At 37.9% G+C, this 23,742-nt stretch overlaps 1 protein-coding gene and 1 long non-coding RNA gene across 4 annotated transcripts in view; both read right to left on the reverse strand.

The window, feature by feature from the left end:
• Positions 1-23,742, reverse strand: part of CDH8 (cadherin 8) — a 360,605-nt gene that overhangs the window by 169,504 nt on the left and 167,359 nt on the right. The gene's annotated exons all lie outside the window — the stretch shown is intronic.
• Positions 1-23,742, reverse strand: part of LOC308176744 — a 48,544-nt gene that overhangs the window by 18,421 nt on the left and 6,381 nt on the right. The window contains exon 2 of the long non-coding RNA XR_013938563.1: positions 19,073-19,121. This is a non-coding gene — a long non-coding RNA (uncharacterized lncRNA). The remainder of the gene's footprint in view (positions 1-19,072; positions 19,122-23,742) is intronic.

The following is a 23,742-nucleotide window of genomic DNA, read 5'->3' on the forward strand; positions in this document are numbered from 1 at the left end:
AGAAACAACATGACATAACTCTGTCAAGGGACTGTGCAGTGTGAGTCCAACACAACTTAATTTCTGCTGCTTACTTCAATTGATTTGACTTATTTTCCTCTTTCTTGACACATACCAACTCTGACTCTCTAGGCTCAGAAGACTAAATTCAGAAGTGATGTGTAGAAGATAAGTTAGGTGTCTTCAAATAGCTGTTGGAGTTAATTTTATCTTACTGCTTAAAGGAACCAAGTACGTGTTATTTAGTACCAAAGTAAATATACTTTGAAGCACGTTCTTATGAGATAAAGTTCTTCTTAATGAGATAAAACATGTTCTACCTGAGGAATATTCGAAATCCAATTCCTTCCAACAAAGGAAGTGAAGAACATGTAAAATGCATTAGAAATGAAAACAGATATTTAGATTAAAATTATCAATAAATATAATGACAAACAACTACACATTTTTTCATATGTATTTGCTGTAGATGATTACTTGCAATGTTCCATAGTTTTAACAGAACATTAAGTTGTACAAAAAAATTCTCAAAGTACAAATATTGCTGGAATTCTGAACCGGAGTGTGGGAAGAGAGCAGGAGAATAAATAACAAACAAAACCAACATCACAAATGGCTGCCATCTCCTCTAAATTTGGTATTCTCAATTTTGGGGATTCATGAAACTACATTAATGACACATTATAATTTCTAAGCAAAAACTACAGAGTTGTCATTCTGAATTCACTACTGCTCATAATACCGCTTTGATTTGAACTACAGAATATGCAAAATCTGCCCCCTTAAACATGAACAATAAGACAACAGAGGAAACGTAAATAACACAATTGCTGTGTTTTCCATCTTGTTTTGTAAGAGGAAGATACATTAGCAAAAAATAATCCTGCAGTCTGCTATACTGGCTGTCTTATCTATTTTTGTTTACGTTTTGTTGAAATCAACACCTTCTATCAGGGTAAGAAATTCTGTTTCATTTGTTTGCTCATTAAGAACAAGAAAGTGCATAATCCAGAAAGGGTTGATGTACAGATGAAGCTGTCAAGAGCAATACAATTTCTAACAGTAGTTTCTCAAATGTGATAATTACTATTTATTTTATAGGCTTACACATGACATGCCATTATTAAAGTAACTCCCACTTCAGCTTTTATTATTAACCACACTTTTCAATCTCTTATCGACCCCAAGCAAAACTGTATTTTTCTGCACAGCAACAACAAAAAGCTAACACTCAACGTTTACTTTACTAGGAATTATTCTCAGAGCTATTTCCACATTTTAAAAGGTGCCTCATTTGAAAATACTGATGGCATCCATTAGAGATTGAAATTGCCCTTTAGAATTGAGTGGATAAATCATCATACTGTAGGGAAAACCAGAAGGAATTTCAAAAGCATTTGGAGCTAGTCCAGCTGAGATCTCATACAGATCAATGCGGGTTTTAGCACCACTTCCATTGGCAACAGCAATCAGAAGGGAAGAGCCAACGCAGGCCCTTCATGTGAATTACCTGTCTTCACATGGGGGGAGAACGGGGATAGCAAACCTGGACCCAGCACAGTTAGGTCAACCCACAGCTGCTTTCAGAAACATGAAGTAATCTCTTTGCTAAAGCTTTATATAGTGGGATTACAATCTGTCGTAGGTCCCTACTCAGGTTTTTTTTTTTTTGGCTGCAGACCCTCTGTCTCGCCATTGATCATTACTACTTTATCCTCCTTTATTATTTATTTTTCCATGAGTATGAAGTGATGACCTGTCACAGCTCTGGTTTAAGCTAGTGTTCTGCACACAGTTTACCACTGCACATAGAAGCAATAGAGGCGTGCTGTCACCTAAAGGCTGCAAATGCACAGGCACCAAACTACTTGAAACCTCTAGGGGTAAATTCACTCTTTCTTAGGCCTATGGAAATGGATCTGCTGCACGGTCATACAGCAGGAAAGCAGGGGAAGATAGTGAACCCAGAAATGAAGAACCCAGAGACGAAAATGAAAAAAATCAGAATAAATTAATACCAATAGTCACAATATTAGGGAGAAACTCTTGGATGAAAGAAGGAAGGAGAAAGACATCTGATGGATTGGGTGATAGAGCAAGAATAACACTAAGAAGGACCAGCAATAGCTAATAACAGGAGCAGAGCAGAACATGGAGGTTTGTGTCCAGTAGAAAGTGAACAAAGAGTTCAAAAGAGCAGAAAATTCAAAAAAAACAGTCCAGAGATCACCCTCTAGATTCGTAAAAAGGAAGGGAGTAAGATCAGAATCTTATGGACTGAGATCTTACCTGACCCATGAAATAAGTGTTCTTCCTCGATGCTTTTACATGTATTTTTTTTACATGGATGGTAGATTTTTGATCTTATGTACTTGCAGAGATGCAGCGCTGCAGCAAAGCATGCTAGCAACATCACAAAAATGTTTTGCCAGACATGTTTGCTTTTCTTCTGCCAAACACTTAGCTTTTCCTCTAATAAGAGAAGGTCTTGAGAATCCTACCACTTTTTCTTGATGAATAAGCCAACTACAGGTTTCATTCACTGGTCAAACAGCACTCACACAGTCATGCTGTTGCCATGCCCCTTCATGTCTACAGTTTTGATAAACATATCAGTATTTGTGGGAAAATCCAAGCATCCACAATGGTAAAGTTCCTGAACAAGGGAAGCAGTAATGAATATAAAAGGCATGCACACGACAATAAAAAGAATTATCCTGCTAAATTTTGCTACAAAACTGTGGACACAACTGTGTTCAGTTATGGCCAGCAGCAGGGGAGGTGGCCAGAATCTATCCACTGACATTTCTAAGACTTCTTTGTTCATTTCCTTCTTTTTATGGATTTCTCTGCTGCTCTTGTTTTGATACGCTTTTAGTCCAGTCAATTCTGCTGCTTTTTCACTAATTGAAAGTCATAGTCGAATTTTTAACAATGTTAATTTTTGGTGAAATAACATTTTTTTGTCTGAATTACTATAATTACATTCAATGCACTCCTTTATTGCAGCCTATCGTCCAGATGGCTCTGCTGAAGAAATAGAAAAGCTAATATAATATACAAAGATGAAAATTACCAGTAGATCTGATATTGTTTAAGTACTGAAGATTTTTTTTTCCCCAGACAGATAAAGCGCAATATCCTCAAAACTAGCATCCATATTTTCTGATACAGAAAAAAACAGAGATTTGTAAATCCTTAAGAAGCACCTTTGATGTTTAGGTTTTTGTATTCCTTTGATCAGAGATTAGTTGCTAAAAATGCAGCAAAAAGTATCGCTTACTGATACACAATGTTTAGTTCTTAAAGAACTCAAGTGGAAACAGTGCCCAGCCCCCCCATACCTGATTTGTTGGCCTCCACAGCTGAAATGGAACTCAATTTTAAGCATGAATAAGTAGAACACTAATCTATAATTTCACCTAAAACATTTCCTAAATTATCTCTTTTATTTAACTGAAGGGAATATGATAAACAGGTCTCAAATGAGCATTGGCATGTTCCACTATGAATTTCATTATACCACTGAATTCTAATGTTTCAGGAGAGGTGTCACTTAGAACTTAATTAATATTCACCAAAACCTAGGAACTGTAACAAAATTCAGAACAGGATATAACACCCATCTCTTACTGCATTTGTCAGATTGCATTGTCAGACACTGGAGTCTGAAACATAACTAAAATGGCAAAAAAACCACTTTCAGTCCTAAATGCATTTCTTAATAAGTATTAAGTTTTTGTTCTCAAAAGCAAGATCCCTCAATATAAAATCATCATTGTGAGAGAAACAGTAGCTGTTACATGGACATGGAAATAGGATGCAGCTTCCTGCGATTGCGTTTAAAGGGAAAACTGAACTGACACTTCATTACTGTGTTAGTCATTCCTTTTTTTCCTGTGCAATAGATGGCTGGGTTGTATTATTATTTTTAACTTTATTTCACACTGCTATCTTATGCATGCAATAAAGATACATATGTATCTCAGAGGTATTTTATATAGTCATTTAGAACTGCATCATAAGATACATGAACAAGGAGAACACAATGAAAATGTACCCAGTGGGAAAAATTGGTTTGTCTTTCCTCAGAAGGTTTGACTTTGCAATTTCTGCTACGTCATTTTTCTCACAGCAAAAAGAATTATATTGCTTTCTTACTTCACAACTACGTTATAAGGCTTACTTTATTATGGTTGGTAAAGCACTTTAATTTCTTGGATGAAAGCTGCTGAAGAAGTGCAAATAATTTCTATTTTAAAAATAATTTTAACCTCAGAGTCGTACTTCAAAAATCTCAAAGCTCTTGTGACAATCTTGTGAAATATAAAAGATTAAGAATTTGGATTTACATATGCTAGGGACAATTGGGATTCTGCCTTAAATAGTGCTGAGGGTGTCAAAAAGGTTTTAGTTTAGGTAATCACCGAAGTACAGAATCCTTAACCACATTGATGACAACAGCAAGGACAGCTTTTAAGGCTCTCAGTCACCTCTGTCCAAGCTCTCCCACAACACCATACCACCTCCACTTTCCTCCTCACTTTTACTGGAGTAAAAATACGTCAGACTAAATTAGAAAGACTGGGAGGAAGAACCGGAGAAGAAAGAATGTAACCATTGAAATATCCGAAGTTCCTCCAGCCCCTATTCTCCACTCAGATATGGAGAAATGGGAGCTGAATTATAAGCCGTTTGTGCTTCAGACCCAGCGATGGCATGGGGGAACCACCTCTCTCACATGGAGATAGAGTCGTAGAGGCTGCTATTCCTTTCTTTCCTCCTGTATTTTCAGATTCACTGTGAACTACTTGAATACACTAGCAGCTTCAACTATGTTTCTAGTACATATGGACAATAGTTACTGACAATCATTCCGTCTGACAAGTCTACCAGCAAAATAGTGGACTCCAGAATCACTTCTCACTTCCAGCGCTAGGCATCCTTCTCCATGTTAAGGGAGCAGAGGGAGCAGGCGGGGATGGGCAGCCCTGGAGCAGCGCAGAGCCCACACTGTACATGGTGACACCACGATGAGGCCAATCACCCGGCTACACTGGAAACATCTGAGGCTTTTCATGTATGCAGGAGTCCAAACTGGTTCTCTTAGTGAAATTTTAAGAAAAATCAGTACAGCCTTCTGTTATGGGGCTGTAAAGCAGGTTGGCTACAGTATTTACATCTCGCTAATTATGTTATTTTGTCAAGTGGATCTCATCCAGTCTGAACTGAGAGATGTTGCCCCCACATCATCATCCTGCTAGCTCAATATCCAACTTCATATAGCATGACAAGGTAACATTTTTGTGAACAAGCCTAGTGTCTGTGATCTGCTTTCGTATGAAATTAGTTTCTTCCCAAATGCCTGTTATTCCAGTTGTTAAATTACTTTAAGTCATGCTCCAAGGCATGTATAGTATACTACAATCAAATAGGAACAACACTTTGCATATCATTAAATGCCAAATTCTTTTTTGCTACTCTAGAAACAGAACTGCAGCCAGAAATGTGTGCTTTCTATGCTTCTTTGCAATTCCAATTGCCAAGTGAACATAGGCTGGGGAAGCAGTGCTGCCAAGTGTCAGTGCTGCGTTAATATTGTTATTATTCTCTGGGAGTGAAGTATATAATGCTATTTTCTCCAAAGGCATTATTGATACCAAGGATTAGCATTACAATTTGTATAATTATTGCAGCGCCCACAAGACTCCATGTCATCAAATATTTATCCAACTCAGAATAGTTGAGAGCAAGTGATTTTAAAGGCCCTACTGGACCTTTGGAAGAAAAAAGTGATCAGGTAGCTCATTCAAAACATAATACAGTACTGTTACAGGATGCTTGAGAGATATTTGGTCTCAACCTTGAAATCTCTTTACATTACTCTTCTTTATCAGGCCCCCCCCCCCCCCCCCCCAACCTGTCTAATTTAAAGTCTCCAGTGCCCTCTACTCACTTCACATGACCTGTCCCCCAGTGTCCAGTGGCTGCTTTTTCTGCTTTAGGGCTCTCTCACACCCATACCTGCCACAAAATGCAGTAGGTAATGCCTTGTCGTCCAACTGATACTATTTGGTAACAGCAAGGCATTCAATGACAACATTACTGGTTTGCCTTTTTATTTTTTAATGGCAACAGCAGGATGCCTTCTGAAAAATACTGTTTCATTGAAGTATATATACTGAAATATTACTTAATGAGAAAGACAAGGCATTTTGTCTAAAACCATATAATTGGAAGTCATTTGCAACTCTTTCAGGCTTTTCTTCCAATCTTTGTTTGAAGAAGCAAGGAAGTGCCTCTACCTAGGCTCCAAAAACAAGGCAGACTTAAAAAAAAAAAAAAATAACCCTGTACACAGTTTTAAAGAAGTGTAAGTCACACACCTTAGAATAGTTGTTCAATGACATCTTGGCCTTCGAACTCCATGCTCCAGTACAGGCTGCACTAAATTCACAGGAAGTGCCTGACTTTACCAACATGAGCATGGGATCCATCATCCAGGCCCTACGCAGCTTTTGGGCTTCAGGATCAGTGTTCAATCCAGTAGTAAATTTACATGCAAAGGAGGACTCATACAACCTATTTAACATATACCTACTGTTACTCTGAGGATTAGCCCTGATTCACCTTCTACCTTTTCTCTGTATTTGTTAGTTTTGAAGAAACAACCATACAGAACCTTAACAGAAAACATCAGTTTCAAACCACAATATATTTGCTGCTGAGTATTGGGTGTCAAACTGCTACAAAGTGAAAGTCTTGATTAACTAAGTTATAATGAATAAAAGCTGACTTGACAGCTAACATTTAGCAGTGAACACTTAAGTTACATAGCATTCACCCAGTGCTAATGCCCTTGAAAAAATCCGTCCTTTTGACTGTTCCGATTGCATGAAAAAAGGACTGTGCTACCTCAGTAGCTGGCATTACTTTAAGAAATGAGCATTTCTAAAAATTAAGTTTGTTGAACTACAAAATACTTAAAGCTTCCTAAGTCCTCAGAAATGCAAATGCAATTGCGCCGTCCTGTAACAGCTCAGTGAATGATACCGAGTCATTGATCTTTCCTTTGCTTTCCTTCCTGCCTTTCTTTGGAGACTTCTCCATCTCCTTCTCTCCAGCTCGGGGAGGTCAGCTGCTCTATCAGCAATAAAAAGAGTAGAGCAGAGCCAAAGCTGACACCATGCTGTTACACTCCTTCACAGTTTAAATCAGCTCATAAAAGGAAAAGTGCCTCCTTTTTAGATTCAACTAATGACTCTTCAGATGAAGAAGTTTGATGTAACAGCTTTAGTACATGACTGATATTTATAAAACCAAAACCTCTGGAAATACCGATGACGACAATCTTTTTTCCCCACGCTGAAAAAGCAAGATGATTATCACAAAACAGCCGTAGATCAGAAACAACCAAAACACTTGAAATCCTTTAAGACTGCATGAATCCTTTCACTCTGCACAAAAGCATTCTGTTTAATCTAACTTGAGTGAAACTGAGGCTAAGAAGAACGCACTCATTGCTGGGACTTCCTGGCAGGGAGAGTAACTGAGACAACTGGAAGTCAATGACAAGTTAGTCAAACACATAGTGCATGCTGTTTAAGAACACACATGGCAAAGTACAGCATAATAGTTAAGCTTTAATAGAGTAATCCTACCCACTTCTACTTCAGTCTTGAAAAGACTTGTATTTGGAGTTGTTTGAGTAGATAATATTGAAGAGATCAAAAGCAGGACCCAGAAAGTAACACTTCATTGGACACCAGAGCAACTTAACAAGATACTACACAACTACAGCTTTAGTAATCAGCACCATAGGTGAAACAGTGCAGTTACAACTGGGGATGTTAGCAACACCTTGCATTACTATTATCAGAACCTCTCATTCCTATAGTTTGGAGGTGTTTTGTTGGTCTCCTACCATAACAAGCATAGGCAACGTTACTTCTGCAAGTATCTACATCTTTTCCTTTTATAGCCAGGTTTGTGCATTTAAATAAACTATCAAATATACCACATGCTGCCTTGTACTTTAACCCCACCCCCACACCCCCAAATTGTAGATTATTTCTAACAAAAACTCTGGAACTGGAAACATGATAAAGGAAGCAATATTACGTTCTTACAAAAATAAATTAAGAAAACATGATCCCTTTTCTCTTAAGTGGGTTCCTATACAAAACAAACCAGATCTTTGAGGAATATTTCCTTTCAAAATAATGATAACTTGAAGGTCACTTTGGAAGCTGCATAACGAATATTAAGTTTTCCAACTCCAGCAAGGTGACATAAAGCTAACTCATGCAGAGAACATAGCCCAGGACTTCACCACACTGAAATATAATCTGTCAGAAAGCTCAGATGACTGACTTCTGTTTTATTTTAGGTAAACAACTGAACTTATTCCAAGGCAACTCTCATGCACCCACCCACTAATTTATATTAATGAAAGCTACTGCTAAATAAGTAGAGGATCACTAGTTTCTAACTCTATTCTCCTGTTAGCTTGTCTTAACCAAAGCTGTATCACAGTAATTGCAAATGGCTTTACTATCATTAACATTACTAAACTTCAGAGAAAGCAGTCTGCAGGGACATTAAAATAAGATCAACTTCACAAAATTAAAAGAATCAACTCATCTTTAAGGCACTGTAATGCTCATTAACAGCAATTGTTTTCTGGTTGAGGGTGTCTCTTGGTTGTAAATCAGGGAAGACGCTACATTTTGAGCTACAGCACACAAATCAACCAGCTAGGGCTTCTGGGGAGGAAAAGAAAAATCAGAGGCTGGTAAACAATTCAGCTCATTGAAGAGGTATTGAAATGCACACCCTTGTCAAGCCAGAGACAAGATATACAAAAAATACTTCATGTCACATGGTAGCAATTAGGGAAGGAAACAAAATTTCAGAATAGCCTTCTGAGTCAACACCAGCAGTTAGCATTGTAGTTTTGTATGAAGTCTCTCCCCACTGATGACAATTTTGGCTTCCTCTTACTGCATCCTTCCTTGGGTGTCAAGATCTCTGCCCTTTCTGTAACTGGTGCTGAGCAGCATACAAAAGGATTGCAGAGCTTGGGAGCAATCAGCACTTTAAGGAAAATACATGCTACAGTCTCGCCATCCTAACTTTTTAAGTTGCTCTCTTGGGACAGAAGAAACAGTTTTACATTTTTATGAGGAAATGTATTGCCGTTATTTAAAAGCAAGGTTCTTTTTGCTTAAGTTTGGAACTATGCTTTAAATTTATTTTTCCTAATTGCAAACCAAACTTTTACCCTTCTTCAGAATCCGTTGCAAAAATCCAGCCACCAATGAATTCTTTATAATATCTTATGCCTATTAAGAAGGAATAATGACTATGTGAAAAGCAAAGGGACACCTCTGGAAATACACTGTAGTAAACAGCAGACCTAGCAAGGAGAATGATTAATTAAAAGACAACTCAAAAAAAATCAGGCTGTAAAGCAAAATCTCACCCCAGATGAACAATAGCTACAGAATAAAACTTAGAATATTTGCTAGGACAATTTTATGATGCATTATGATTATAGTGATCAAATCTTAAAGTTACTTCCTTAAATAGAGAGGAATTTGTGACTTCTCTAAAAGTAAAGGGTTAATGTTCAATATGTTTGCTTGTAAAGTGTATGATTTTAGTAACTGATTAAGCAGACAGTTCTGGCTAACAGCAAAGCAATGAAAGTATTCATTACATGACACCTTACTTTGCAACTGATCTGCTGTGACTTCAGCAAGTTGACTTTTTTGTTTTAGACCCCATAAGGGAAGGGCTTACAAATGCAGTCCAGTAACATTTTTACTGTACCAGCATGGAATCAGGTCCATTAAAAAAGGGAAGTTTGCTTCTTGTTTAGTTGCCAACTAAAAGGCCTCCCAAAATAAAAAGCAGGGAGCTGACCCCAAGAGGAGTGAATGCCATATCCTCTGTCCACCCAAACAGGCTTTGTATGAATAGCTCCTGGCACTGGTATTTTAAGTAGAAAACTGTCTTAATATCCCAGAGGTACTGAAGCACTAGAATATTCTTCAGTGCAAAGGTGAACAAGGAAGTCCCCCTGCCCCAGCTGTTTAAGCTCCAGCAACTTGAATAGGAATTTTGAATGAACTGGGCAAAGAAGTTCTCATCTACTTCATCAGACCTCAGTAATGAGTACTGAGCCTTTTCCAGATCCTGCTTTCTTGCAGTTTCAGCCATGTCAGTGAGTCCTTTACCCTGGAGGGATCCTTCTACCTTCCAAGCAAAACTCTGGGTCCTCTTGGTGGCACCTCACGCAGAACTGAAAAAAAGCCAGCTCAAGGCTTTCTAGGAATTTAAGCAAAATTTTACTTCTACCTAGAGTCCTTAAGGTAGGAAAAAAAATCACTCTCATACACCTATTCCCCCCAAATTAAAGATATTTGTGGGTGAAGGACAAAAATTAACAGCATTTTAGAGGGTAAGGTGGGAGAGGGATGGGAGAGATCAGGGACTGAAGTGGAATCTTTCTGTCCTTGGGGTCAGCCTACTTCTTTCATGATACTCCCCCTCCACTATCCTTTGGGGATCATAAACTCCTCACTCATCCTTTCAAACTGCCTTTTATATTACAGGTGTGCACCCTCAAACCTTCTCCAACCTCTACAAAACAAACAGCTTTTCTTCCCTTTCTCCTCCATACTGTGTGCCCTTCTCAGCCCCTTAAAGATGGGGCAAGAGCTACAGCCTTCTCTTACGTCAGGAAGTAAAACGAGCTCAGAAAAAAAGAGATGTACGAGCAGAGCAGTTCCAAAAGACTGGATTCATAACTGTGGTAGAGGGAACAGCTGAAGCATGAAGCAGTAGTAAGAGGAAGAGCTCTAACAATAATACTAAGAGCTGAGCTGGAAAAAGCCAACTCCAGCCTCCTAAAATACCAAATTAATTTTTCCTCCCATCCTAGACTGCAATGTACTTTGCTTATGCCTTCAACCTGTTCTGTGCAACTCCCAGCTTCACTTGTTCTGTACCAAGCCGTATCATTTCTTGAGACTCTACTAGGTCCTAATGATGTGGAATATAATGTGTCACCACTGACTGCAGCTAAGAAATATGCAAAAGAAAATGCTCAACTTTGAAAGAAAATCCTGTCTTAGCATACTATTAAACTAATCGTGTGAAAATGTTTATTTGCTATGAAGTCAGTTATTAAACAAATTGGTCCATGCTGCAATGCTACAATACTCTTACATGGTGATAAAAGATTTCTTTAAAGTTATGTTGAAAAAGATACACTCAGCTAATGAAATTAATGAGCTTTAATATTCCCTTGAAGTACAGTTTTTCAGCACAAATTTGCTTCATTATCACAGCTCTGTAAGCCTTGTAACACATAATGGTCACTGATCCTATCCAGAACAGTGAAACATTGGCAAAAGTTTAATTGTACATGCACCTACATTTTAAAGCAAATAAGGTAGTCTTGCACACTATTAATATAACTGATGTGTTTTATAATTAAAGGGATAATGTCAAAAGATTAGCTGGAAAGTATTTTAATTAAAGTTCGTAAATTACTGTTGAAGTCATCATTACACGGAAACTCAATGAAAATTAGATGCTTGGTTCTACATCAGTACAGCAACAACACCAAGTTTTCCAACAGCTGTCACAGAGCCTCAACTCACATGTCAAAGCACCTGATTTAGTACAAATTAAGTGCTCCTCATTGACTTAACATGTCTTGTACTGTAAGGAAAAGAACCAAGCAAGTCTTGGGCACTGCAATACGGACTTGATTTTTGCTCTAAAGCAGAAGATTTAATATCTAAGATTCACATAAAATGTCATTTTAAGAAGTTTATAAAATACATATTCACATACAATACAGTATTAACACTGGAACGCTTTCTGTGGACACCAGTTTTATGAACGGGTAAAGAGGAACAGAAGGACTAACTTCTCTTGAATGCATTGCCATACAAATTCAAACCCATTCCAGGAAGTCCATCTGAGAGTGTTACAATAGCTCAATTTATTAAAGGTTTACAAGATCTTTGGATAGTACAAAGACTCTGGCAAGTAGTTAACAAAACTAATAAAAACACATTTTTCATCTAGACAGAGAAATGATTAAGCTCATCTATTCTCTTTTTATAAGAAGTGAATAAGAACATATATTTTGTCTACCTTGTCAATTTTTCGAAGCAGCCATATATGACAGACTGCATTTCTAGTTTCCTCTATGCTGCTAACATATTTATTCTTATACTCTCCAGGCCATTCAAAGACTGATAAAGGTCAAAACCAATAGTTTAACAAAATAGTTGCATGGATGTAGGTTTTAGAGCACTGAAGTAACGTCCCTGAATGACCAGTAATAGTTTTTACAAACACTGTTCACAAGAACCCTGAAATTATATCCCCAGGTGCTACCCCTCAGGAAGCAGTAAATGCCCATAGATTTGTGCGATTGGTCAGGATATATGACAACAAGGCATTTAGAGCAGTAATAATGTGCATGTATAATTGTGGAATCTAAAGGCAAAGGTATTTTTCTTTGCCAACCAGAGGACCCCCAAAGCAGATAAATTTAAAGGCAACAGACAGACCATGAAAGTTGCATGGAAAGCACATGGTGCCAGAACTGGGATGGGGTGAAGAGAGGCAATACGCGCTCAGTTGTTCTGTCTTTTTCTTACCAAAAAGATGTTGCTGCTGAGAGCAAGAGCCCAAGAACTTCCCCCTCCAGCCTCCAGGATAAGGTGGCCTGGTATTGCAAGTACTAATGCATCAAATCATACTAAGTCCACTGCAAGTAACTAAGTTCCTTCTATCAACTTCCTTCTATCAATATGGAATAAGTGTTCTCCATAAGCAACTTTAAAGAACAGCACAAACTATTTGTATGAACTATTTTACCCTTTATTACTACAGTAACATTCAGCCTATCTTGACACATACTACAAGTTTATCCTATTTATATCCAGGTTGGACAAATGAGACTACTTTTGTATTTCCCTTCCCGTAACAGTTGCCATTATACTTGCACTAGATTCCTAGACTGCAGTGAATTACAGAAAAGCACACAAACCAAAGTGGACCTTGACATGCTGGAAAGGTCACCTATGATGGCTTTCACGATGGGTAGATGCTACACAGTTCCCAGGTATCTTCCTTTAATAGCTTCATTAGGGAGTCAACCCTTACCAGGATGACTTCACCTGAACACTTGTCATGCAATTTTTATGTGACAGGCATCTTTTGAACTTCAGTAACAGCAGGAATATTTTTATTACTTGCTCTGTTAATTCCTCATGAGTCAGCAAAGTTCAGTTCTGTTAACTCAGCAGGAAAAAAACTTTACTTTTTGTTCTACAAGTCCTGCAAGTGGAGTTTCCCTCATAACAGCTCCTGTAATTGCTGTACTACAGCAGTTTGAAATTTTAAACAAAAAAAATAAAGCACTACTTATATCACTTTACCTACCTTCTAAATTAAAATTACTGTTCCTGCAATGATAGGGAAAGTAAAGGTTAGACTGTAAAAAGCTAGTTGACATACAAATCATTTCAAGACATTGGAGTTTATTACATGATATTCACCTCCACAGCACAAAATACCTCTTATTGATGCAAAAGCTGAAGTTGAGATATACCACAGCGATGAACATATCTAAATGCAGTGTTTGAAGTATTACTGATTTTTATAGCCAGACAGAATATGTTCAACAAAAATCGCTTTCTTACTGTTTTTGCCCAGCTCTAACTCCATTTACAAGAGCCTTTGCATTTCAAAAAAGCGTTTAGTGGGAAACGAGAAGGAATTGATCAGAAAACAGCATACATTAAAACTGCTGCAATCCAGAAAACAGTGTTAAAAGCACTAACAATGTAGACTACCTTTCTAGTTTGGTCCAGTCAAAAACCTGAAACTTGAAAATTGTCCCTCTCCATCTCAACACTACATATTTTTCCTTTTGTTACTATACTTGGAAAACTCTTGGCAATTCTTAGAAAATTCTTACAAGTATTTTTAACCTTTTTGCTACTGAGGCTTCTGCCCATACCTTAGTAACACCATTCCAATTAATCAGTAACTTTAGTTCAAACTGGTAGAAATTCTTGTGCGCTATATTTGCTGCTTCTTCAACAGCAGTGTATAATTAGCACTCAATATTTACTTAATACATTCTATTTCAACAAAATAGATTTGGATCTTTATTAACCTCAACTGAAAATATGATATTGTCTATTCAATCACTAAGTATATTCGGTGCATTTGTATTTTGTTGGCTTTCTTAGAATTCTACTGTATTTTTCTCATGCTGGGATAATGAGTCTTCTAAATTGCTATCTGCAATAAATTTCTTGTGGAATGGTTTGGTTTCCTCTTTTTTCCCTCTTTCATTTTCTGCTCTGAATAGAGAATCCTATAGTGAGATAGAGATTGCAAAGAGAAACAATTCAGAGAACACAAATCACTAGAGAGTTTGGAAGAGGATAAAACTGACAGGTTCAGGGATCACAAATTCACCAGCTGGTCATTTCAGTTGTATTCACACCAAGTCTTATTCCAAACTATATTTGGAGAGTTTGTCAATAACATCATTATTTTTCACAGAATTTTTTGCTTCTCTGGGTCTGAATCTGGCTGCTGTGTCCTATTGAGGCCTTTTGTCATAAGCACACCATCCATTTTGCAAGGAGCCCATTCTCTTCTATGATGACTCTGGCTTTCTCCCTCCCCCCCCCAAGGAAAAACCACTACACTACCTGGGGTGCTTTTACTCTCTTCTTTCAAGTAGGACCATTTTCTTTACTCTTTGGCAGTTAACTCTTCCTCAAAGTCAAAGCAAATGAAGATGAGTTTTACTTCAGCAAATTGTTTTGCCCTGTAAGAGTAATCTCAAGGAATACAAGGTATGGCACAGATCTCCCCAGGAGGAGTGAATTATAAGCCTTCTAAATTTTTCTCTTCCACACTTAAGTGATGACAAGATCAACAAGACATTCAGTAGGCACCAAACTAACTCAATAGATCTCCCGTGGAGTCAACCAAGTGCAAATAGCTGATTTAAAAGGCTGAGATTAAATAAAAAAATATGACAGACTACACAGAAAAAGATGACGCAAGAGTTTTATTTAGTTGTCCTGCTCACCCCACCAGAACCAGTTATACAATAATTTAACATGGACGTATGGATTTGTAGAAAACTGTTTCATTTATGCTGGTATTTCTCTCAAGCCAGGTTCTGCCCCAGTCAGCTTTGTAGCAGCAACATTGGCCCTAACTGCATGGGGATACATGTAAGACTTTTATAAAAGGTTTTTCGTTGGCTTTTTTTGTTATTCCAATAATAAGCTATTGACTCCCACTGAACTAGTGGTCACATTGATAGTCACATCCACGAGAAAAATGCTCCTGAATTAGCATTTGAGCCTGAGTGTTTGGGCTCTGACATTCTACAGCTCAAGAGCAGCAGCAGGGTAAAGCACGCTAAAAGAAAGTAACTGCTTTATAGGCTCTTGATGTATTTTGGCACTTCCTACTCCTGCAAGAAATAAATTGCTATAAACCCCCATAGGGAGTGGAAGCCTACTTATCCTAGAAATCATCATCTCAGCCTCTTTTCTGCTTGGGATAGGTCTATCCCACACTTCATCTACGAAGGCTGACTGCCATCATCATCCGTCTCCTCCCCAGCCTACAGATATGTTCATGCACACATACTCCTCACTTTGAAGTTTAACAATCACCTTCTGTAATCCTGCAGTTTAAAGGATTTAAGTATATTGCACCATACCTTTAACAAACAAGTTGTGTTTCAAATGTCAACAAGAACTGCATTGATTTGCACCAGTTGGGTTTTATCTTGGTGTGTAATTTAAAAATGTAGACTGCTTATGCTCTGAATGCAGTTGGGTGATAAAAGCTAACTGTGGTGGTTTTACCGTGCTAGGCAGCTGAACACCACAACCGCTGTCTCCCTCCCCCTCCTTAGATGAGGAGGGGAAGAATTATAGCAAAGAACAACTCACAGGTTGAGATAAGGATGATTTAATTAAAAGAAAAAAAAATAATTATTAAGGAAAGATTATTATTAATTAAACAATTTAACTAAACAATTTAACTAAACAATTAACAATTTAACTAAAGGGGAAAAAAAGGAAAGGGGAAAAGGGAGGGGGAAAGGGAAAACTAAACAAAACAAGTAAAGTCTACGAGGAAGTGCAGAGGAAAGAAATTACTCTCTACTTCCCACAAATGAGCGATGCTTGACCACGTCCTTGAAGCAGGGCCTCAACGCACGTAGCCTGTATTCGGGAGGAGGACAGACGTTTTCACAACGAGAGCACACCCCTCCCCTCTTCCTCCTTTTTCCACCTTTTATTGCTGAGTGTGACATCATATGGTATGGAATATCCCTTTGGTTGGTTTAGGTCAGCTGCCCTGGTGATGTTTCTTTTCTCACATCTTTGCCCACCCCTAGGGGAGTTAGGGAGAGTCCTGATGCTGTGCCAGCACTGCTCAGCAGCAGACACAACACTGGTGTGATACCATTGCTGTTTTAGCTACGAGTGCAGAGCACAGCACTGTATGGGCTGCTGCAGGGAAAGTTAACATCCCAGCCCGACCCAGTACACTTCATCTATGGAGGCTGACTGCCATCATCATCCATCTCCTCCCCAGCCTACAGATATGTTCAAAGTGAGGAGTATGTGTGCATGAAGTCTAACAATCACCTTCTGTCATACTGCAGTTTAAAGGATTTAAGTATATTGCACCATACCTTTAACAGACAAGTTGTGTTTCAAATGTCAACAAGAACTGCATTGATTTGCACCAGTTGGGTTTTATCTCGGTGTGTGATTTAAAAATGTAGACTGCTTATGCTCTGAATGCAGTCGGGTGATAAAAGCTACCATCTACAATAGCTAATGGAAGCTACCTCAGATGGGTCGGTTCCCCCCACCCCCCTTCCCATTCTTTATGTAGACTTTCACTTTTTAATCCCACACCTTAATCGTGATTTCGATGCAAATGTATAGCATGGTAAACCACTGCACAAGCTGCAGAGTACAAGAACAAGACTCCAGCAGAGACTCATTTCCTTATTGTGATTCATATTGTGAGAAGGGGCAAATGCTCTTCACCTAACATTTGTGCAGTGTTTTCTTTCAAATTCTCGCATACTTTTCTAACAACAGGAAAAGTAAAAAAGTAAACATATGCCAATTATTTATAAAATTAGTCACACATCTTAGGGTCATTTAAATCTCAACAATACCCTAAAGACTTTGCATCCTTTGTTTGCTTGAGATAGCCATGTCATCACCAATATTATTATTCCTTAAAACATACTGTCCTACTATCTTCATTACGGATGAAGAAGCCCCCTGCCTCTTCCTACCTCAATACCAGGTGAGCTTCTAAACATTATGATGACATTAGATGTGTTACAAGGAATTGCTAAATTCTTTGCTAATTGTCTAAAATCCATTTCAGGTCTTCAGGAAAAGAAAAAGTTTTAGATAAATCCTCCATAGAAAGAATTAAAAACAATTTTGAGAACTCCAGGATGACAGCTGCAGAAGGGATGATCATAGAAGCATTGCAGTGCAGTTTTGGAGCAAGATACGTAACCACATCTTTCCCTTGCTCCTGTATGATTTATAATGCAAAAGTAAATTTAAACTTTAAAATTCAAACTGTTTTGTCTTGATTCACAGTATATGCAGGTAGAGAGAATTTCTAAAGCACCCAATTCACTTCAGCCCATCATATAAACCCCTTCTATAAATTCAGATTGTTCTTATATTGTAATGTAGTTGAGCAGTATGAGGACAGGGAGGAAGAAGAAGTAACTGACCCAAGAAAATAGAGTATATTCAATATAGATAATTTCAAGCTCCCCTTTCCCTTCCTCCCTCATCTAGTTCCAGGGAAAAAGTGATCCTTGTTAGAGGACAAGAGTTCTGAGAATACAGTAAAAAGCCTCCAAAGATACAACCATTCATCCACTGAGATGCTTTTCTGCTTTTTATTCCTAACAAGCAGTCAATTAATAGAAAGCAATATTTTAAGGCAGAGCAACTAATAAGACAATTTAAAACACTAAGCTTCAATAAGGTTTAGTTATAAAGTAAAATGACTCATCTTCCTTCAAAGATGAGCCGAACTTAAACAATGCAATCAAATACCCAATGAAAAGTGGGGTGATCTTTCTCACTCCTCCCCTAAAAGAATTGCGCTAGCCTGTACACTGCGTCAACACTGTAGATCATTAAAAGAATTCAACATATCAGGCCACATTTTTTACTCCATAGTACTTTTTACTTGCCTGATTTAGCATGCTGCTAGATTTTTTTTTCCCCAAGATTTGTCATCATTTGGCTCTTTGCCTTGTTTTCACTTGTGCTTTTACTGAGCTAAGGAATCAATAGCAGTATAAGCTGTTTTTTAATTAAACAACCTGATCTTATACACATTATATTTTGTATTTATACACACAAAATAAAAGGTGTAATAATCCACTATGAGCCTTACTCAAAGCTTTCTGAAGTGAACTAAAAGACTTGATTTTCTTGAACTTTGGATCAGGTCCTGGAAGCAAAAACCCCCACAGATCTATTCAGTCAAGCAGAGAAAGAAGATCAATGTTCTTCTTTCCTCCCTTGGTTGGTCCTACCCTGAGTGTACCCAAAAGAAAAAAAAAAACATTGCCAAAGAAACAGATGCCTTGATATATTCAATGAGTGTTCTGGAAAATTATTCATCCAAAATTTCAGATTAAGAGTTAGTTATGATGAAAAATGAAGAACATGGAATATTAGTTTTAAAGTCGTGTTTTTTTGTTTTGTTTTTTTTTTTTTTTTTTTTTTTTAAAAGATACTTGGTGATTTAAAATAATAGAATTTCAGCTGTGGCCTCAGAGGATGCAGAACAGAGTGCAGGGGAAGCAACACAAGGTTATGGTACAAAACACATGCATAAGTTTACAAATACTCAGAATATTAGCAAAAGGCTGTGCAATCAGGTTAAGGAAGATCAAGCAAAAGACAAAAAGTTCAAGTGTTAGAGTTACCTTCACGATTATTATGCCCTGTAAGCACTGCAGCCCCACACCACTTTTTCTGAAAGAGGCACAGAAAGAGCAATGACAGCTAAATGAACTGTAGTTTCACTCCAAGGATATTGGGGTAGGCAATATCGTCACCACTTCATATTGTGGAAGCCCACAAACAGGACTTCTATCAGCATATTCTTCTCAGACTTTCCTACATCCTCCAAGGCAGAAAAATATTTCTAAACAATTCAAGAAAACAAGCGGTGTCAGAAAATCCTCAATGACCTTTTCTTCTGTAAGTGACTGCTCTCGCACAGGACTCACGAGCTAGAGCCGTCCCTAGGGTCTGTTGTGCTGCAGGCTTTAAACCCACCTGCTTCAGTCCTCTCAAGGCTACAGGCTGAGCTGCCAGGCTGTGGAGAGTGTAACACTGGGAACAAATGCTTAAAAACCCACCCCTGCAAAAGGTTTGAGGTCAGAATTTGATCTACCTATGCAGTGTCAGTGCCTAAAAGAGTTAAGCAACTGGTGGCTTTCAGCATTACACGTTCTCACTTGGCTGAAGACAACTCCAGCTTCAGGGTGCTGCATCATACCTGCAAAGAAATCCAATGGCAAGGTGCAGCTTCACATGGCATTCTGCAAAGGCACTCAAGCCAGGCTCTACTATGCAGAGTTTAAAAAAAACACATTTTTCTCAAATTTGCCCCTTAAGACATACTCTACAATTCTATTGGTGGGAAATCATTTTGTGCCAATTTAAATAGGATCTTATAAAAGCCAAAAAGTTGTTTCCTATTAAAATCTACATAAGTTTTCTATTATCATGAGTATTATTAACTCTAGATATAAATTCAAGATCCTTTAATTACAGGCATATAACTTACATAAGAAGTCATATCTTCCAAGTAATTACAGGCAGCTCTAAAGTATATTATAGTTTTATTAAAGTAAAAAAATCCACTAGTAGAAATATCAGAAGTGAAACATAGAAACATCCAGCATTCAAAGAAATAGTCAGCATAGTCAGAAGTAAAACAAGCTAAATTATTCAGATTTAAAAACCAGACCACGGTTTTCACGCAGAAAAGTTACACGCAACAACAGCATGCTGCTGCAGGTTTCTAATTCAGATGTAGCTATCAGCAAACTATTCAGTTCTCATTAAAATGACTAAGAAGTAAACCCAGTTTATCCTGAAGATCAGCCAGAAAATAACTTTTTTTCCTTAGGGAAAATATTTCCAAAAAGATCCAATGCCTAGCAAGATGATGAAAATGAACAACAGCACTATACAATGACAGCATAGCACATTAAGCAATATTACCTAACTTCTGTTCTTCAAAATTTGTGCAGCATATCTACTTTCTATATGTCCTCTTTTTAAGCTGGAAACTCAGAATCCCCTATAGTGTGTAACCGCACTGAGACAGAAAGTGACCTGAAGACAGACAGGCCCTACTCCCAGACAGATTAAACAGGCCTGTAAAGTCTTCTCTATTAAGATAGCAGCAATCCAAGCCTGAATATTTTATCCAAGTCTTCGTTCAGCCCACAAGAGATAAATCTGGATGCATAATGACCACTGAGGACTTGGACTCCCTGAAGTCATGCTTCTTCATTTACCTTAGTCTAAACTGCCCCATAAATTGTATTATCTAGTCATAAACCACTGCAGTTTTCATTCTGCTCTCAAAGTCAGCAAGGCTTACCCTGAATTAATGATGAGCCTTAATGAGATGAAAAACAGTATAGATTAAAAAGGATCCTAACACTTAAAACTGCATTTTGAGGTTGAGCTGCATACACTTTAAGGTAGCTGTTACTTATTTTACAGTAGACATGTAGAAGAATATCCAGGAAACACTTTTTAAAGCTATTTCTAAGAGCCTTAATTACAGGACCATGCAGAGGCAAACAAGGCAGGTAAAATACACACATCTATACCGAAAGCTTACGTCTATTTTTCTGCCCAAATAAAAAAAATGCAATGTCTAAAACTTTGAAATCCTTCCAGTAGTTTCCTGTAGGGAACAAAACCAGAACTGTCAAAAATATTGACAAGATGATTGTGTTCAGACTACCCTTCTAGTTTTGTAGGCTCAGCCCCAGAAAGCTGTGTTAAAAAGCATCCACAAGTCAAACAGAGCTCAAAGCCATACCTGTTGAAGCCTGCCCCGCTACACTGGCCTTCTGGGAGGGTGACAAGTTGGCTACTGCTTCAGAGGCTAAGCCAAAGAGGTGCGAACTGCTCAAAATCTGCCTTAAGAGTCTGTAGCTTGTATGCATACCTCTAACTTTGTATTTTTATAAACCATTGCCATTGGTGAGTTTTGTCCTGGTATTGTAATTGTTTTTTTTATTGCTTAGTTTTCCTGTTAAGGTAGATAAAACTCAGAACATTTTTCTCCCCACACCAACATCATATGAATACCTTTTGGGTTTTTTTTTCTATCCTCTTTATACAGTGAAGTAAACACTGCAGACTAAAATACCCAAGAGTTTATTCTGTCTTTGTGTGAGAACCTTTGTAATTTCAAAAAAGTATCAACAGCATTCATAGCAAGATTAAAAATCCATTTTATTAGTAACCTTCGCAAGTACCCTGCAAATATAAGGACTTAAGTTTTATAGGGCAGTAACACCCTAGAAAGTGCTTGGAATGTCCATCCACCCTCACGATGACTAGCTGCCTTTGGCTGCACCTTAGTAGGGAAATACACAACATGTATTAGTCAGACTATAAGACAAGAAGTGTGCTTGTTTCAAACTCTTACTCCACAAGCATTTTTATTCTGGCAAATTCAAAGTGTCATCAGAGTGGATTAAAGAGAAGGAAAGAAAGAGCAGGGGAGAGAAGGTAAATTAATTCCTCCATACCAGAAAGCCAACTTTCAGTCAGCTTTTCCCTGGGTGTTTGTATCTGCAAGCCTACTGAGGATTCCAGCAGAAGAAAGTCTATTAATTTTCCATGTACTTGTTGACGAAAAAGCTATCAGGATTATGGGTTGAATATTTCTAGTGTAGGGAAAGTAAGGGATGCAATTAATCTCTGAACTAAAATATACCTCTTTTCATTAATCTTTTATTGTAAATGAGCGAAGTAATTGAACCAGTACCACACTGTCAGAATAAATGCAGTGCCAGTGGGATATGCATGAGAGAGCACATACTGATTGAGTATTAAATATCTAACGGCAATAATTTATGGTTCATTACCTCTTTTTGGAGTTCCTTAGTTGCAGAGTGCTTGAATTTTAAGTAGACAGACTTTCAACAGAAACTGCTTTCAAATGCTGAACATAGCAAATGTGCAAAAACCTCAGCAATCTACTTAATTTTAGTTCTGCGCTTAGTTGAGCCAACCTCTGTACTGCCAGAAACATGCAAGCTATTTGCAACTCGGACTAATGCAATTAAAGATGCAGTGATGACTATCTCAAGGGTCATAATCTGTTTCTATTTTACATATGAACAGGAAGATGTATGTGACCAAGCCTCATGCAGAAAGGCCTTATTTGTTTTCATATGTGAATACTTCAGAAAGGCTGCTTCCTAGAAATAGGAGCAAAGCATGGCCACTTAACTGCCACTGTTACATGGTATAATTCAGTTATGAAGGAGTAGTTATTCCAACTGTTCAACAGGAAAAGCGTTATGCATCCACTTGCATAGTTTTATGTATAAGTTACCTGTTATCTCTATTATGACTTGATTACTCCTCACAGCATGATTTCTATAGAGAATCGTGGCAATCGTGGGAGCATAAGAACCTGGCCCCTTGCCTCCCAAACTCTCCTCAGACTCCAGGCAGAATCACTGGCAGAGGAAATATGTCTTCGTGAACTTGGCACACCACGACTTTCTGTACTGGCCTTCCAACATTCAGACTGCCCTGCTCTTTCAAGCATCAACAAAGAGTCAGCCAAAATGCGAGTAAATGCCTCAGTGTTTTTATACCTTCTTCATACCAACTTTTTGCAAGCGTAACTGACTAAAGCAGAGGCAAAACAGGAGTCAGTCCAGACACACATGGTGTAATCCTCTTTCCAAGTTTTACTCTGTTTCCTACTGGAATTGGTCCTGGCATGCACAAAGCACTCTGTGGACTCGCAAGCCTGGTGAATTCTGCTCATCTGCTGAAAATTAAACTGTCCTACTCAGACATTGCTCACTTGGCAACAGACTGCTCTATGTTTACTGTTTATTGATTTTTGTTAACTGGGACTATAGAGAAGAAGCATTTCAGTTTCAAAGTCGTCCCGGAGGACACTGACAGGTTACAATCATTTATCCTGTAAAAAAGCTTCATGTTAATTGACTCTATATTTACATATAAGGAACGCATATTTTAATCTGTTTTACATGAATAACTTCTCCACAATGAAGATTTCATTTCCTTTTTTAAAACAACATAACTACTTGCCTTATTTGAAGAGACAAACCTCTTCCAAATTGTTTTGACCTTTCTTACTGTCCTTTCTCAAAGTGGAAGTTGTATCTGCTTTCTCAGTTCAGGAGTTTGTTATCTATAAAGCAAAAGGATGAACTCAGCTTCAAACTGAAACCGTTCCATTGTGCTCCTTCTGGTTTGGCAGGTCACCCTATCTGTCTGTACTTGAAGCAGCCACATTCTTGACTAGTTCAACTAAATTATTTCAGTCACAACAGATGAAAGACCTAGAATG

This window comes from Anser brachyrhynchus (assembly GCF_964034855.1).
Source record: "Anser brachyrhynchus genome assembly, chromosome: 12".
NCBI lineage: Eukaryota > Metazoa > Chordata > Aves > Anseriformes > Anatidae > Anser > Anser brachyrhynchus.